This window comes from Pinus tabuliformis, chromosome 2_1, assembly GCF_031772625.1.
Source record: "Pinus tabuliformis cultivar Carrire ecotype Pingquan chromosome 2_1, CPIR1, whole genome shotgun sequence".
Classification (NCBI taxonomy): domain Eukaryota; kingdom Viridiplantae; phylum Streptophyta; class Pinopsida; order Pinales; family Pinaceae; genus Pinus; species Pinus tabuliformis.
The window spans coordinates 392,527,499-392,546,510 of record NC_142299.1 but is presented as its reverse complement, the minus strand read 5'-3'; positions in this window follow the sequence as shown (position 1 = coordinate 392,546,510).

Sequence of the window (19,012 nt, the reverse complement as noted above, 5' to 3'; positions counted from 1 at the left end):
GAACTAATGGAGATTGATGAAATAATCAATGAAGAAACTGAAGTAATTAATCTCAATAATAACTTCCTACCAAAGGGATTAACCCCTCTCGAAGATTTATTTAATTCAAATGATGTTCCTAGGAAACCTAAAATGGAACCACTAAGGTATGATATAAAGGAGTGTAATATAGGTACTGATGAAAATCCTAAATTGATCAAACTTTCAAAGTAATTATTGTAGGGATGTAACAAGGGTCTCTTTCACCTCTAGTTATGCTACATTAATAAGTCAATCCGGGAACGCTTTGTTATTGCAAAGAGTAGCTCAATCCGAGGGTATTCGTCATAGTAATGCTTCGTAGTACAGTGTCTAGAAAATACAAGAGTAAATGGATGCTAAGCTATAACTAATTTGCTTTTAAAAGAAAGGAATCACAACAGGCAATTTATCAGTCAAGGGTGCGGAAGCGATAACCCATCCCTATAGAAACTGATGGAAGTAAAAATAGAGTATGGACCAAAGATCTGGGAGCTAAGCAGCGACTTGCTGACTCACTACAGCTTTCGACCTCCTCTTACACCAAAACAGTAAATGCAAGAAAATGGAACAGCAGAAAGTAAAATGGAACAGCAAACGGAAAATGGAACAGCAAATCTGAAATGGAACAACAGTAAATGGAACGGCAATAAATGGAACAACAACTCAGTAAACTAGATCTCGCAAGTTAGAACTGAACTCTCATTCCGCAATCAAATAAAAATCGTCAAAAGCAATTCCAATGAACCTTACTTTATGAGGATATATTCACAAATGAATTATGGAACAGCATTTATCATATATACACAACACACTTATTATAGCAATCTGATGTTTCCAAAGAACATGACTTCTGCTTCCAGATGGAATAATATTACTTTCGGGTTCCCACAAATAAGAGTTCAAATGAATCCAATAGCAATATCTAATATGAAAGCTCTGTAACAGAAACAATTGGCTTAAATAGTGAACATGCAATCAACTCTGAAGAGATTCATTTACACGATACAGAGTTACTTACATAAATCTCTTGAATGAAACCATTAATGAAGTAGTCATAACAGAGCATGGAACAACATATGACAAACACATCAGATTACCAAACTATACAGACAATCCACACAGAAACCAAATTATAATGATACAAAAGCAAGTGTCCTTCGGAGTCGGGCCCTTAGCTTCCAAGGATACACTGCCTTAGATTACTCCAGACGCAGAGATGAAATAAAGCACCAAGTCTTTCGTATTAATGCATCAACAAAAGTACAGCAAAACAAGTCTTAACGAGACTCGATGATCAAAGTTCAAACTGAGACTTAAATTTACATATATGAAAAAAGGTCCCCGAGCTTAACACTGCTGCCCCTTTTTATAAGAGAAATGGCGGAGGTATCTAGATAGCAAAAATAAGCAAGACAGCGATCCCTCAGGATCAAATATCCTGAGGGATTCGCCAAGCCGTTACTCCTTGATTTTCCTTTCCCTACTTCGCCGAATCGATAATTCTTCTTTCTTTCCCGGGTCGTTCTGCTTCAATCCGCTTGATCTTGTTCGCATTTGGTTTCCTCCCAAAGGGACAGCAGTTACTCTTCCTTTGTCTTTTCCTCTTAAACAGTAATCCTTCGTTTCCACCCTTTTCTGCATAGAAAAATAGCAATTATCAGTGATTAATCTTTTCATACTAATTCTCACATATTCTACTAAAAATGCTTTATCTCTTTAAATTCATTATGCCGAAAGGGTTACAATTGCTACCGAAAAGTCACTAAATTGTTGGTAAAAAACATACCTTTCCAGAGCTCCACACACCCCCCTGCTTACCCTGTTTCATGCCCTCATGAAAACATTATAGTTGATATGCAGAGCAGTAAGAGAGTAGGCCGGAGAGGGAATCTCGTGTGGAGACCTACAACCGTGATGAGCAACCAAATCATCAAAAAACGGATTTGTTTGACCTTCAGGCATTTCATACAAGGCTTGGTATCTGGGTGCAGGGTGCCAAATGATTGGACTACGAAATCGATACCCTAACTAGTATGGCCCTGATTGCAAAATTCGCTCGCCATAAAGATTCAAACGGCTGGCTGCCAGCTCAAAATTTTCATATCTGAATGGTTCCCTGAGCTGGATGTTTGGGTTCGAAATCTGATATTGGAATTTTGCAGCATCGGTATCAAGGTCTTTAATAGTCAGAAAATATTCCAAATTTTGTCTGATTAAATCCTCATGCATGGGTCCTAATGTCTCCATAACACCCGGGGTTCTCATAAGGTTCCTATGTGCTCTCCATAACCGTACTGGGTCTCTAGGCTCGGCTCTCACCCACAAGTCTAGGCTATTTTCCTGTCTCTGGAAAGTGGTATAAGCCCTGAGCCATTTTAGCTGATTAACCCCGAAGGAAACAAAGGCTTGCAATTGTATGTCCCCAACGAAAGGGCCAGGATTTAAATCAGTTTCTTGGTCTAGCACGAGGTTATGCAAGTAAAATTCACATAATAATCTTTAGACCTTACTTCCATAATGCTTGCAACAATCTATGAAATCATTAAGGGTATTGATTTGTATAGGGGTACCTGCCCTGACAGCTTTTATCTTTAATCGTAAATATCGTTCAAGCAAAAATAAAGCATAGCTTTTAGCAGGGGCCCTACAGGCTAGAACGTCATTATACAAGGAACACACAGTGTCCATCTGCCTAACAACAATATCTAATCAACGAGTTACCTTTGCAACCTTTTCCTGCTCTTTTTGCCAGCCTTCGAAGGCTTGGCTCTCGGACTGACTAATATTCCGAAGTTGCTGCTGCAACTCTTCATATCTCTCCCGGGGGACTGTTTGTTCCTTCAATCTTTCAGTTTCCTGTTGAGCTTCCTTCATCATTTTATGCAAGGTCCTTGTTTTTGGATCCTTTTTCCATAAGGCCGTAGAGGCCGGGAGTTTTACCTGAACCTTTTTGTTATGCTGCTTAGAGTTCCGAACCCGGATTACCCCTGAGGGCGGTGCCTCTGTTTGGATTTCCTTATTCTCCTTTTCTTTCTTGACATGAACAAAAGGTTGCTGTGGTTCCTTTGCTAATGGAACGACAGTCTGTTCTTCAGTAGCAATTGGAACAGCAGTTTGTCCCTCATTATCAATTGGAACAACAGTCTGTCCCTCAGTGGCCATTGGAACAGCAGTTTGTTCCTCAGCGTCATTTGGAACAGCTGCAGGTCTTCCAATCGGATTTCGACCAACAGTGTGAGTGTAAGTCCCTCGGCTTCTTGTTCGACGGGATTCTGCTGTAGCGGTCCTCTTCCTCTTCTGTGTGGTCCTTTGTATCCTCAGACTAGCTTTCAGAATGCGAATTTTTTGTCGGAGTCGGGCTATAGTGCTCAGTAGCCTCTGGTGTTTAGTCTTCAATTTCCTGATTTCCCTTGTCTCGTCAGAGGGTTTGGGCCTGGCCCTTAAATCTGCCCCTATGTCCAACATTTCTTCTGGTGCTTCGGGAACAGATTGTTCCCGGCTGGTATCCCTTATTTCTTCCTCATGAACGAGTGGATTTTCTTCTCCTTGGTTCTCTGCATGTGAATTCTCGGGTATCTCTTCCTCTGGCGGTCCATCGGGAGGACCTGCTGGGCTGGAGGGTTGGCCATATTACGCCAAGCTGGCCAGGATTGCGGCCAATTCTTCTTCGCCCACAGGGTCTCGCAGCGGACTGCTTTCTGGTTGTCTTACTTCCTCCTCCCGATTGTCTTGTTTAGTGACTGCCTTGGGGTGTTCAGCTTCAGAGTGCATTTCTCCTTCCTTTCCTCCTTCTCCGGCTTGTTCAGCCTCGTCCCCAGATTGTCCAGCATTTTCATCAGAAGGTATTTCTTCTGGTTCTGGAGGTTCGTCTGTAATCTCAATTGGTTGGCTGTTGTTCTGAATCTTTTCCAGCATCCCTCGTATTCGAGATAGGCGAACTGATTTCCTTGGTTTTTCTGGCTGTTCAGGTGTACAGGCAACAAGTTTTTCTGCTATCACTTCTCTGCATTTTTCTGGTCGCTCCGGTGTATCTGAAGAATGCTTTCGTTTCGAAGCGACACGTTTTCCAGCTGCCACTTCTCTGCGTTTCTCTGATTGTTCTGGCGTGCTGGAGGAGGTTTCAGGTTTTGGAGGTGGTGCAACCAATCCCCCCTCAATCACTGCAATGAGCTCCTCCCAGCTGCTCTGCTATTGAGTGAGACTATGGCTCACTATCAATCGAATCAATCCATGGTGGCTAACAACTGCGTCTACGTGTTGGGCCATTTTCAGGCTTCGGGCCGCATCATGCAATAGCGAATTTAAAAGTGCAGGCATATTTACAGAACATTTTCCTTTTAAAACAGCTAACAGTTTAAGATGGTGAGGTCTTACCACGTCCTTCCTTCCTTCGCAAGTAATGTAGCTCTGTACTATCTTTGCTAGTTCGGTCCAGGGTTCTCCTAACGTAGCTGGCAGAACTCCCTTCCCTTTCACTGTCAGGCTTTGGCCTTCATCCTGAAAAATCTCTATAATCTTCTGCAGTCTTTCTTTCTTCAGCGTCCATACAGGTCCGGTGGCTGGTAGGCCTAAAACTTCTGCAATTACATCGTCAGTGACCAGTATCCGTCTTTCTCTTACTGTGGAGTAGTCTTCCTGCAAGTTTTGCAGAAATTCCAACGCCACTGTCTCGTTTGGTTCTTGTAAGCGATTGAAATAATTCAGCCATCCAGCCTTTTCCAGGATCTCCCGAGCAGCAGCAGAGGCTGTCAATTCCTGGGGCTCGCTTCGGACTGCCTTACCTCCCATGGTTCTACTAAAAAAAATTTAATGGAACAGCAACTGTCTGAGCTGTTTTGGGATGCAGAGAAGATGATCGTCGCGAAAAAACAGAGCATGCAGCAAAAATGGATTGCGGATGGCAACTTTGCGTAAAATAGAACTATCATACCGTTAAACCATGCCATTCCTTCGTACACTATCTACCCCGAATGGTGTGGTGACACGTACCCCGTGGAGTAATGAGATTACCTTCCCCCCCCACGATGTGATAGGCTGCCCCAGCCGTCAAATAGAGGAGCAGCAGCCATCGTGTTACCAGTCATAAAGAACAGCATATAAAATTATGCCATGTTTTGGATAGACAACTAAATACCGAAATCGAGGCAAAAAGGTGGATCGCGTTTTACATAAGAGCTTTCATAATATGATGCGAGGCCGAGGGATGGGACGTCTGTCACTCGTACGAAGTCCCGAGGGGTCATTGTCAGTTCCTTTGCCATGATTGGTAGTAATGAGTATTCATGCGATATGTTAATCAGGGAATAAAATATGAATTATTCATAAGATAGAAGAAATAAAGAGGTATTAATATTATCCCTGTTAGTGTAACCATTTATGACTTCGATACCATTGACAGAGCTCTGCTACCAATAGGTGTCCATAACCTTGGCAGAGTTGTTTATTTCGCCCTCGGAACCATGATCCTGTATGTGTATAAAAATATTTTGTCAAAATACAGGCCATTATGCTGGCTTGGTAACCAGGTAACCATAATGCCATTCACCAGGAAGGCGCGAAACGTGGGCAGGCCAGCTCGTGATGAGACCCCCTGTTCCAAGGTCTGCTTAGTTAATATACCTTTGGACCATATCCCTGGTATGGTGGCCATGCTGGGAATGCCACTTCGCTTCCAACCTGATGATCATGGTAAGCTGGCTCTTGATGAGACCCCCTATCCTGCATTTGACAATAAATCACATTCATCATCATTTTTTCCTTTTTTCTTTTGTTTTTCCAATACTTTTTCTTATATATTTACACATAAGGGTGGTTCAACACTCCTTAAGAGTGGGAATGGCGGAAGAAGTCTTATCATCCCAACAGGAAAATATAAATCCTCTGTTCTTATTCTTATGTAATAATCGGAATTTTTTTATTTTTTTTTTAAAGGAAATCGCCATGATAAAGATAACCAACCAGGGAAATGGGAATAGGTCAATGACAACGGGGATGAGAAGTAAATATGTCCCCCCTCTTGTCCTCTTATCAATACTAGGCTCTATAAAGATAGCGATTTTATGATATCCTGACTTCGGCATGTTGTAATTGATGTTCATTGCATAGGTGTATAGTTGAATCTTAGAGACTGGAAAGGTGATGGGTGAAAAAGCATCCTCAATATGAATCATGACTGAGACAAAGATATGACTATGGTGTTCCTTTTGAAAGAGAAGGATCCATGCAAGCAAATAGTTGGGATGTCGTTCTCCTAAGATCATGAGTGCTGTCTACAAAAATTGTCAACCACTGTTCCTTTTGGAAAGGAACAGCAAAAACTCAAAACAGCAAAAACACGAAGTGCTGTTCCTTTTGAAAAAGGAACAGCAAAAACACGAAGTGCTGTTCCTTTTGAAAAAGGAACAGCAAAAACACGAAGTGCTGTTCCTTTTGAAAAAGGAACAGCAAAAACACGAAGTGTTGTTCCTTTTGAAAAAGGAACAGCAAAAACACAACAATGCTAAAAACACGAAAACAAGCAACTGCTGTTCCTTTTGAAAAGGAACAACAAAAATCCAAAAATGTTGTTCCTTCTGAAAAGGAACAGCAAAAATTCACACCTGTTGTTCTTTTTGGAAAAAAAAGGAACAGCAAAGACACAAAAACAAACCACTGTTGTTCCTTCTGGAAAAGGAACAGCAAAAACTCAAAAATGTTGTTCCGTCTGAAAAAAAGGAACAGCAAAAACACACTAACTGTAAAAAGCAATCTTAAGAAAGAGAGATCAAAGAAATATTAAAAACGTATATACAAGAACTTATGTACAAGTCAAAAGAATGAGTTCCTCACTGAATTGTAGGTGAGGAAGAGTTTACTTCCTCTCCTAAAATTTTCATGTCAGTATCTTGACGTAGCTGATCACAGAAGGATTCCCGAGTGAGTGGCCTGCGATAGAGACGAACTCGATGGCCATTTACCTTGAATGCATATCTAGAACCATCGATTCTAATGAGAGTAAGGGTCCCATTATCATGTACTTTTTGAATTTCATATGGCCCCAGCCATCGAGTCTGCAGTTTCCCCGAGAAATCCTGAAACCGAGAGTCATATAACAGAGCCCAGTCCCCTTCGTGAAAGACTTTGTTCTTGATAAGTGCATCATGCCATTTAGCTCACTGCTGTTGAATAAGTGTTGTATTCTGTAATGCGGAGAGCCTTATTTCATCCAATTCATTAATCTGCTGTAGTCGATTGATTTGTGCCTCACTTAAATCTAGGCCAACTTCCTGTGCAGTTCGTAGGGTTTGGATTTCGAATTCTATGGGGAAAATAGGTTGTTTCCCAAACACTAATTGATAGGGAGAATAACCAGTGGTACTTCTCCAGGTGGTTCTATAGGCCCATAGTGCTTCAGGTAGTAGGGCGGCCCAATCACGCCTATGTGAAGCAATGGTTTTTGTTAAAATTGATTTTATTACCTTATTGCTGCTCTCTACTTGCCCATTCGCCTGCGGGTGATATGGGGTAGTAATTTTGTGCTGGACGTGATAGTTGTTAAGTGTTGCAGCTAATTTGTTTCCGGCAAATTGAGGTCCTCCATCTGTAATTATTTCTCTCGGAAGGCCATATCGTACAAACAAATGGAATAGGAACTGAACTACCGAATCTTCTGTAGCTCTAGGTAACGCTTCCGCTTCAACCCATTTAGTAACATATTCTGTGGCTACCAAGATATATGTTCTCTGATTTTATGATGGGTTGATGGGTCCAACAAAGTCAAGAGCCCACCGTTCAAATGGTTCAATAACCAATTGTGGCCTCAGAGGCATCTTGTCGGCTTGACCAGGTCGACCTGCCCGCTGGCAACTGTCACAGGCTTGAACGAATTTCTTCGCATCCTTAAAAATTGTAGGCCAGTAGTATCCTGTCTATAGTACTTTATGTGCTGTTCTTTTTTCTGCAAAGTGTCCTCCGCAAGGTCCGTCATGACAGGCTTTTAAGATGTCAAAAATTTCATCTTCTCGAATACATCTCCTGATTTGCATGTCTGCCCCTGTGTGGAACAAATAGCCCCCAATCCACGAAAATCGAGTGCTCTTCTGAACAATCTGCTTACGTTCATTAGGGGTTAAGTGCTTTGGTAGTTTACCTGCTGCAAGGTAATTGGCAACATCAGCATACTGGGTGTTTGGGCAGCAACAGCAAACAGGTGTTCGTTCGGAAATTGGTCTTCTACTGCTACTGCTTCAATTGGTTTTGGTATCCGTGAGAGAAAATCAGCTACAGGGTTCTCCTTGCTGGGTCTATCTTTGATTGTGATATCAAATTCCTGCAATAAGATCAACCATCTTGTTACTCTGGCATTTGTAACAGGCTTATTTGCTAAATATTTAATAGCAGAATGATCTGTATATAAAACAACGGGATAGCCTGTGATATAATGTCTAAATTTATTGACAGCATGTATTACAGCAAGGAATTCTTTTTCGGTGACAGTGTAATTTAATTCAGCAGGGGTTAAATTTTTGCTAATGTAATAAATAGCATAAGGTTTTTTATCCTCCTCCTGTCCAAGGACTGCACCGATTGCTGTGTCTGAGGCATCAGATGAAATTTGGAATGGTAAATTCCAGTTTGGTCCTCGAAGGACTGGAGCTGTTGATACGAGTTTCTTTAAATCCTGGAAAGCGCGGTCACATTTTTCTGTCGACATGAAATCAACATTACCTGTTAGCGCATATAAAGGTGCAGCAATGTGTGAATAATGTTCTATAAATCATCTGTAATACCCAGAAAATCCAAGAAAGCTGCGTACCTCCGTCTGAGTAGTGGGGGTGGGAATAAGCAAAAGAATCTGAATTTTAGCCGGATCTACCTGAATGTCGGCTGCTGAGACGTAGTGCCCTAGAATAAGCCCTTCTGTCATCATCATATAACACTTTTCGTGGCTTAAGCAAAGCCTGGTAGCAATGCAGCGCTGTAGGACTTTTTTTAGAGTGTCTAGAGCTGGATCAAAATCATCTCCATACGGTGTAAAGTCATCCATGTAGACTTCAAGCCCATCATTTATTAAGTCTGTAAAGATGCTAAGAATGGCCCTTTGGAACGTGGCAGGGGCATTACATAGGCCAAAGGGTAGAACTCTATAAGCGTACGTTCCCCAAGGACAAGTAAAGGTAGTTTTGTCCTAGTCTTCAGGGGCAATCTGAATCTGATTGTATCCACTGAAGCCATCTAGGAAAGAAAAGAATTTCTTTCCTGCTAATGTGTCCAATACTTGGTCTATGAATGGGAGGGGAAAATGGTCTTTTTGTGTGGCTTTGTTTAGCTCCCTATAATCCACACAAATCCTCCATTTCCCATTCTTCTTGGGTACAACCACAAGTGGAGAGACCCACTTACTATCAGAAATAGGATAAATAAAATTAACATCTAAAAGCTTCTGAAGTTTTGCTTTCACAACATCTTTTAGATGGGGGTTGAGTCTTCTTTGCGGTTGACGGACAGGTCTTGCATCTTTTTCTATGTAAATATGGTGGGTGCACAATTGGGGATCAATCCCTTTCATATCAGGATAGTCCCATGCAAATGCTTCTTGATATTTTCGTAACAAATGGATGAGTTTGATTTCTTGGTCCGGTGTAAGGTTGGCATTAATGTTTAGTGTTTTTCCCGGTTCAATTTCCACTACTTTACTATTAGCAACAGAAGTCACAGGTATCGTTTGGTCATGTGTATCTTTCAAGGGGTCTTCTTCCAGTTCATTCTCGAATGCAGCTTCTATCATAAAACACTGTGCATGAGGTCTAGATTCCGTTTGACTAACGAAGTTATTGATGGCATCATCTTCTGTTAGATCTTTGAAGTCTAGAGCCTTCTGTATAGTCAATGGTGATCTGATATTGTCAGTAAGGTATGATACCGGGTGCTGGTTGGTTTTTATTGTTGTAAGACTTGGCTGTGCTGGAGGATATAGGACTAGATTTTTGATATTTGGTCCTCTGGTTATTGTCATATTCCCCTGCCGACAACCAATGTATGCATCGGCAGTGGCCAGCCAGGGTCTACCTAAAATTAGAGGGTGTCCATCCAGTCGGGTTTTTGGATTAATTACCAGGAAGTCAGTCGGGTATTCCCAAGAATCTACAGAGACCATGACATCGTATAGAGTTCCTTCTGGTCGTACTACAAATCGGTCAGCCAATTCTAACAAAGTAGAAGTGGGTTCTACCGATGTAATCCCAAGCTTTTGGCACGTAGAAGTTGTCAAAATATTAATTGCAGCTCCTAAATCAACTAAAGCATTAGTTAGAGTCTATCCATAGATTTGAACAGTTACTATTGGGTTTCCCGGATCTTCATATTTAATGGGTATTCCTGATAACAAGTCAGATAAAGTACCGACTACTTGGACTCTTGGGTTAGTGGTTGGATTCCTCCTTGATTTCTTTATGCACAATTCTTTTATATTTTTTGCGTATATGGGGATGTCTTGAATGGCTTGGAGGAATGGAATTCTTATGTACAGATTTTGTAACTCCCCCAGAATGTCGAAGTCTGGTTGCTGTACAGGTCGTGGTAAGACTAATCGTTCTGGGAAGGGAGGAGCGGGTTCATTTATTTGATGAGGAGTCTGCTCCTTATTTACGCTCTCTTGTTGTAACGGTTGTTCTATTGGTAACTGATCTTCAATGTGCATTGTTTTATCTCCCTCTGTTTCTATTATTCGTCCAGATCTTAACTGAAGATCATTGCACTCCCTCAGTTCAGGTTCGATTTCTGTTGATTCTATGATTTGGAGAGACTGGACCGGCCTATTATTGGGATTAGGATTAGGTTGGGCTAGGAGTTGCGGTCTCAGATTAGACTGGGGATTTTGTTGCAAAGCTGCCAGAGTCGGTTGAGGGAGTGGAATAGTTCCTGTTGGCTGATATGTCGATCTTGGCCAATTTGTCTACCAGGGTGAACTTTGTGAAGTAGGGGGGGTCCATTGCGGAGGGTATGAGTTATTTTGCCAATATGGTGGAGTATAAGGGAAATTTGGCCAACCAAATTGGCTTAGCTGATTCATCCATGGATTTGGAGAAGGAAATGGTTGTGATGACCAGTTCGGAAATGGGGGTTGAGATTGATTTTGCCACATACTATATTGTGGAGGCTGAAAAGAAGAAGTCGGGTCTGAAAACATACCTGATTGTCTTGGTTGCCATTGGCGACGCTGGTTAACGAAGTATGCTGGTTCTGGTTCTTCTTCTGCTTCCTTATATACTACTTTCAATCCAGGAAGTGAGGGGCAACTTTCAGTAAGGTGATCTTTTGTACAGATGGCACATGTTTGAACTGTATCCAGCGGACATTCCTTGTGGCTATGCTTCTTTCTACATCGGGGGCAGAAGATCGCCAAATTCTGTTCTGCCTCAATCTGCTTCTGTTTAGCCTGCACAATATCAAGTTGTGTAGTTAATGTCCCCAGAATATCAGTTTTAAAGTTTTCTAATAAATTGCCAAGTTCTACACGTGTTACTCCTTCTGTTGGTGCTTTGTTATCTCTAACAAACCGATCATATTCTGTTGGTTTTATCCTTGTGCTGCCTCTCGAACTTCTGATACATAGATCAATGATGTCAGCAAAATTTTCTTGATAAATATCCCCTTTTCCCATGATATTTAATGTTTCGATCCACTGCTCTTTCATGCCTCTGATTAATGCAGTTTTTAACACATTATCAGGCAGTGGTAATGATGCATAAGGCGACCTTTGTAAATTATACTGAAAACGTTCTACATATTCTTCTAATGTTTCATTCGGTCTAGCTATCATTTGGAATATTTCGTCTTTCAATTCTCTAGACCTACAATAGTCTTGATATTTCTTTAGAAAAGATTCCTTCATCTGCTCCCAATTATTTATAACCCCACCACCTAAACCCATAAACCATCTTAAGGCTGCTCCTTTCAAAGTGGAGGGGAACAACTTTAATTTCTGGGGGTTAGTGGTGTAATCATATCCCCTGCATAAGACATCAAATTTGAATAAGAATGCGTCCGGGTCTTCTGATGTCAGTCCATGAAATGTAGGAATGTGTTGAAGGGGAATTGCTTTCATAGGAGCATTTGCGGCGGAATCCACTATAGGATATTGTAATGTAGAAGTTTGAATATTGGGCTGATTCTGCGCCATCGGATCGAATATGTGCCAATAACCTTCAGGGATTTCTAAAAGGGTATTCTTAGGCTGAGAAGGTATGGTTTTGGTTGTCTTAATAGCACTTCCTTTGTCCGGAATAATGGAAGCTCCTGCTACTTGAGGAGATTGAATCCCTTCAATGATTTTTACAGCGCTCCCTTTATCTGGGCTTTCTAATGGATGGATTATCCTAGGAGATCTTGGTTCTTCAACTTCTCCTGTTTCCCCTTCTCCTTCACAAAGATTGCTTAGATTCCCTTCCTGCAGTCGTTCTGGAATAGAATTTTCAATTTCTTGAAAGTCCTGTTCATCAGTCTGACTATGCACCTCAGCGAAGGCTACAGATGGTGACCCTGTGGCCTGAAGGGAACCAGTAGGTTGCTTGGAATTGGTTTTTCTGAAACCTACTGATGGCTAAGATTCAGTTTTCTTATAGATTTCATCTATGAAGGTCGTTCGGCCAAGGGTTACCGGCCCTTTGGCTTTTTCGGGTTTGAATGGAGGTTTGATAATTTTTTCTGGCTTTTTCTGCTTAGTCATTCATTCTATAAACTACCAAATTCTATTCAACCCACAATTCTGCCAGGAAAGCGGACGGTGGAGCAGGGCTTTTACATGCTCCGTACGCAGGTTCTTACCTTCCGTTTTTAAAATCCAACTCTCCCCTAGCAGATTCGTACACTACTCTGTAAAAGACAAATGGTTGTACTCTTTCCCTGGCAACGACGCCAAAATGTAGGGCTGTAACAAGGGTCTCTTTCACCTCTAGTTATGCTACATTAATAAGTCAATCCGGGAACGCTTTGTTATTGCAAAGAGTAGCTCAATCCGAGGCTATTCGTCAGAGTAATGCTTCGTAGTACAGTGTCTAGAAAATACAAGAGTAAATGGATGCTAAGATATAACTAATTTGCTTTTAAAAGAAAGGAATCACACCAGGCAATTTATCAGTCAAGGGTGCGGAAGCGATAACCCATCCCTCTAGAAACTGATGGAAGGAAAAATAGAGTATGGACCAAAGATCTGGGAGCTAAGCAGCGACTTGCTGACTCACTACAGCTTTCGACCTCCTCTCACACCAAAACAGTAAATGCAAGAAAATGGAACAGCAGAAAGTAAAATGGAACAGCAAACGGAAAATGGAACAGCAAATCTAAAATGGAATAGCAGTAAATGGAACGGCAATAAATGGAACAGCAACTCAGTAAACTAGATCTCGCGAGTTAGAACTGAACTCTCATTCTGCAATCAAATAACAATCGTCAAAAGCAATTCCAATGAACCTTACTTTATGAGGAGATATTCACAAATGAATTATGGAACAGCATTTATCATATATACACAACACACTTATTATAGCAATCTGATGTTTCCAAAGAACATGACTTCTGCTTCCAGATGGAATAATATTACTTTCGGGTTCCCACGAATAAGAATTCAAATGAATCCAATAGCAATATCTAATATGAAAGCTCTGTAACAGAAACAATTGGCTTAAATAGTGAACATGCAATCAACTCTGAAGAGATTCATTTACACGATACAGAGTTACTTACATAAATCTCCTGAATGAAACCATTAATGAAGTAGTCATAACAGAGCATGGAACAGCATATGCCAAACACGTCAGATTACCAAACTATACATACAATCCACACAGAAACCAAATTATAATCATACAAAAGCAAGTGTCCTTCAGAGCCGGGCCCTTAGCTTCCAAGGATACACTGCCTTAGATTACTCCAGACACAGAGATGAAATAAAGCACCAAGTCTTTCGTATTAATGCATCAACAAAAGTACAGCAAAACAAGTCTTAACGAGACTCGATGATCAAAGTTTAAATTGAGACTTAAATTTACATATATGAAAAAAGGTCCCCGAGCTTAACACTGCTGCCCCTTTTTATAAGAGAAATGGCGGAGGTATCTAGATAGCAAAAATAAGCAAGACAGCGATCCCTCAGGATCAAAGATCCTGAGGGATTCGCCAAGCTGTTACTCCTTGATTTTCCTTTCCCTGCTTCACCGAATCGATAATTCTTCTTTCTTTCCCGGGTCGTTCTGCTTCGATCCGCTTGATCTTGTTCGCATCCGGTTTCCTCCCAAAGGGACAGCAGTTACTCTTCCTTTGTCTTTTCCTCTTAAACAGTAATCCTTCGTTTCCACCCTTTTCTGTGATTAAGCTTTTCATACTAATTCTCACATATTCTACTAAAAATGCTTTATCTCTTTAAATTCATTATGCCGAAAGGGTTACAATTGCTACCGAAAAGTCACTAAATTGTTGGTCAAAAACATACCTTTCCAGAGCTCCACAATTACCTCCAACTGAAAAAGTGAAATACATTGAGTTGTTGAAAGAATTTAGGTATTTTTTGCTTGGAGTTATGAGGACCTTAAATCCTATGACACCAACATCATCCAGAACACAATTCCTATTAAAGAAAATCAAAAGCCTTTCAAACAAAAACTTATAAGGATCAATCATGTCTTATTACCTGCAATTGAAAAAGAAATTCAGAGGATGTATGATGCCAAAATAATTGCACCTATCATATTTTTTAATTGGGTCTCAAACTTGGTGCCAACTAGAAAGAAAAATGGTGAGATCAGACTCTGTTGGGATCTCAGAAACCTCAATAAAGTGTCACTAAAAGACAATTACACTCTCCCCAAGATGGATCACATTTTACAGAGAGTAGTTGGATCAACCAGAATCTCATCGTTGGATGGGTTTTCTGGTTATAATCAAATCTTAGTTCATCCAGATGACCAACCCAAAATTGCCTTTACTACTCCATGGGGCACTTTTATGTATGTGAAAATGCCTTTTGGGCTAATGAATGCAGGAGCCACTTTCTAGAGGGCTATGGATATAGCCTTTGCTAAAGAAATTCATGATTTCCTTGTGATATATCTAGATTATATTATTGTATTTTCAAAATCTGACGATCAAAATTTAGATCATCTAAGGAAAGTTTTTATTAAATGCAAAAAGTTTGGAATTTCCTTGAACCCCAAAAATTCCTTGTTTGGGTTAGAGGAAGGGAAGTTGTTATGTCACATAATTTCAAAAGATGGTATAAGAATAGACCCTGCAAGAATAGAAGCCATCTTACAAATAAGACATCCCTGGAACATTAGAGAATTACAAGCTTTCTTACGAAAAATTAATTTTCTCAGAAGATTTATATCTTATCTAGCAAAGTTAATTAGATCACTAAACAACATGTTGAAAAAGGACTCCACCATAAAATGGACTGTTGAGGCTAAAAAATCTTTTGAAGATATCAAACTAGCCTTAACTAAAACACCTGTATTATTTAGTCCTAAATTTGACAGAGATTTCATCTTGTTTTCCTTTGCTTCTGAGCACATAATAGCTATTTTCCTATTACAGAAAAATGACCAGGGCTATGAACAACCCATTGTTTTCTTCAGCAAAGCCCTGAGAGATGCCCCCTTGAAATATAACATAATGGAAAAACAGGCCTTGGCTTTAGTCAAAACCATAAAGGATTTTAGGGTATACATCCTATATTCTCATATAGTAGCCCACATTCCTAATTCAGTAGTAAAAGACATCCTAACTCAGGATGGTCCTGATGGAAAGAGGCGAAAGTGGATTGCTACTATTTTTGAGTATGATATAGAAATCAAACCTACTAAGTTAATCAAGGGCCAAGGTTTAGCCAAGCTCATGGTTGAATCCAACTGTCAGGCCTTGGATATAAACTTTATTGCAGCAATAGATAATGAATAGGAGATGGTGACTCCACTAATCAGCCAGGCATTTCTTGAATCACCTTGGTATGCTGATATTATTTATGTTATATTGAATTTACAAGCTCCTCTTGAATTATCTAGGACTAATAGTAGGTTTTTGAAGATGAAATCCTTAAGATTTTGTATATTAGATCATGTTTTGTTTTGGAGAGATCATGATGATATTCTTCTCAATTTCTTATTAAAAGAAGAATCAGACAAAGTTTTACAAGAATTTCATGCAGGTAACTGTGGAGGTCACCTTTACTAGAAGACCACTGCAGATAATATCCTTAAAGATAGTTTCTACTTGCCTAACTTGTTTTTTGATGTCAAAAAATATGTGACTTCCTATCAAAAATGTCAAATTTTTGAGGGGAATAAAAAACTCTTACCTTTACTCATCAAACCAATCTCTGCTAAAATACCTTTTCAACAATGGGAGTTAGACTTCATTAGTGAGATTCACCCACCCTCCTCTACCCAACACAAATGGATCCTCATAGCAATAGACTACTTCACAAAATGAATGGACGCCATACCTTCAAGGAAAGCCACAGATATTTTTATCATAACCTTCCATGAAACCAATATTCTATCAAGATTTGGATGTCCAACTAAGCTCATTACTGATAATGCAACATCCTTTAAATCCAAAAGAATGATAGATTTTTGCAATAAATACCATATCACCCTTGGCTATTCCACAACATATTACCCTCAATGTAATGGACTAGCAGAATCCTCAAACAAAGCCTAGTAAACATCATCAAGAAGTTACTAGAAGACAATCAGAAAACTTGGAATAAAAAGCCAGTCAATGCCTTTTGGGCAGACAGATTAACTACTAAGAAATCAATTGGTACTTCTCCCTATCAACTAGTTTATGGAATGGAAGTTGTCTTTCCATCCTCTTTGGGAGTACCAGTAATGAATATACTTCAAGAAATGTAGGTTGAACCAAATAGTATCCAAAGAAGAATCAACAAAATTGTTCATCTATAACAAACAAGAGAAGAGGTCTATGTCAGGTCTCAAGTTGTGCAAGAAAAGATTAAGAAGATTCTTAATAAGAGAACCAAGGATGAATATTTCTACATTGGTGACAAAGTGCTCAAGTGGGATTCAAGGAGGGAAGATAAAGGAAAACATGGGAAATTTGATTTCCTATGGAAAGGTCCCTATGTCATTTATGCTTATAGAGGAAATAATGCTTTCTTCTTGAGTGAAATTGATGGTACTGATGTAGAAGGTGGGCCAGTGAATATTCGAATGCTAAAACATTACTTCCAACCTAGTTACTAATTTTCATTTCCCATTTGTACATATTCTAATTTCAAAAGTCTAGTTTGGATTGGATAGTGATCTTTGAAGTTGAAGCCTAAAGAGAAGGCCCTAAGCTTTAAAAGATTTACTATCATAAGTATCAATAATGCAGATTCGTAGAAGGACACTTTGTAAGGAAACATCAACAACAATTCAAAATGGCTACTGATCTCTAAAGTTTTTGACATTTCACAAGAAAATGGCATCCCCAAGTGGAGCCACTATTAGGTTCCTATACCAATAGGAGTCATAATTTTGAATGACTAAGGTTAAGCCTTGTAATATTGTACATACCTTTTCTTTCTGCAAATGTTTTCCATATTATAAAAAAATTAAAAAATGTAAAGAGGGTATGTCCTAAAAGAAAAATCAAAGAACAAAAGAATAAGAGAAGGTTAAAAAAATTAAAGTATATGAACCCCAAAAACAAAGAGACCATGAAAGTGTGGAAGTCTAAATGCCACTACTATTTACTTTTAGGCATAATAATGATTGTCTGAAACTTGTTATTCATGCCACAATCCATGGTAATAAAACTGTTTAATCTTGGCTATTTCATGCTTTGAATTTTATATTTATAGTTAGAGAATAAAATCTGACCAAACAGCTTAATCTTGGCAGATCATTAGATAGGTAGAGAAAATAAAAGGAGCTCATAAGCTTAATATGATCCCTTGGATGATATAAGGTTAGAATTAGATACATTACTTTTCAAAAGAAAAATATATGAATAAGGGTTTTCTAGCCTAAATGCACCCAAAGAAATGAAGAAAACATGTTAGGGTAAGTAGAAAAAAGGTTGCTAAACTACAAAGTTAATTGGATCAAAACACATGCATCATGCTTAGATACATATTTCAACATGTATGATCAATTATGAATGCAAAAGAAAAGGTTTACAAGTTCATGTGATTAACTCCCCCTCAATCATTTTTTCCCTTTACTTACTAATTTCCTATCCACAAGTATGTTTTAGTACTCTAAATCCTATAAGTCAAAGAGGCTTAGAGCATTTCTCTGACTTTTGGTGGGACCGGACCCTCAGCTCAATGACCTATGGATACAAGTGCTAGAATCCCCTTCATAAAATCATTCCCCCTTCATAAAATCCATTTCCCCTCATCACCCTAAGAAAACCCCTTTTCCTAAGGATAAACTCCATTTACCTAGGAAAAGTGAAAACCCCCCATGTAAATCCCTTTTCACCCAAAAACCCATAAAAAACATTTTGTGCTAAGTATAAAGAAAAGTGTGTGAAATGCATACGCTTTACCTTTTTACTTAGGAAAAACCCACTCCGACTATTATATTTCATATTAATTTCTAATTTTATTATATAACTCCCTCATATCCCTTTTCCCCTATATTAACTGAATCCTTATTTAAATACCCCCAACCGTTAGTTTTAATAGAAACTAATACATTTGCCCCTTATCCCAACAAAACAAATAAATGTTCCATTAACCTTAAATAATCACAAATCACTTGTGATTAAAGCATAGGCCCCCCCCAAGCCTCCGTACATTTTTTCTATGCTATTCCCTTGCCCGACCATCGTCCAATCATCCGCGCTCGAATCTGACAACGTGCAGCCATATCGAGCTCACCCGATGCCCGACCTTTACCCAAAGAGTTAAACCTAGTTATTAAGCTCTGCCCAATCATTTTAACCCTATGATTAACTCCTAAATAAACCCAAATCACTGAAGTTTAAAGCCTGCCCCCCCCCTTAA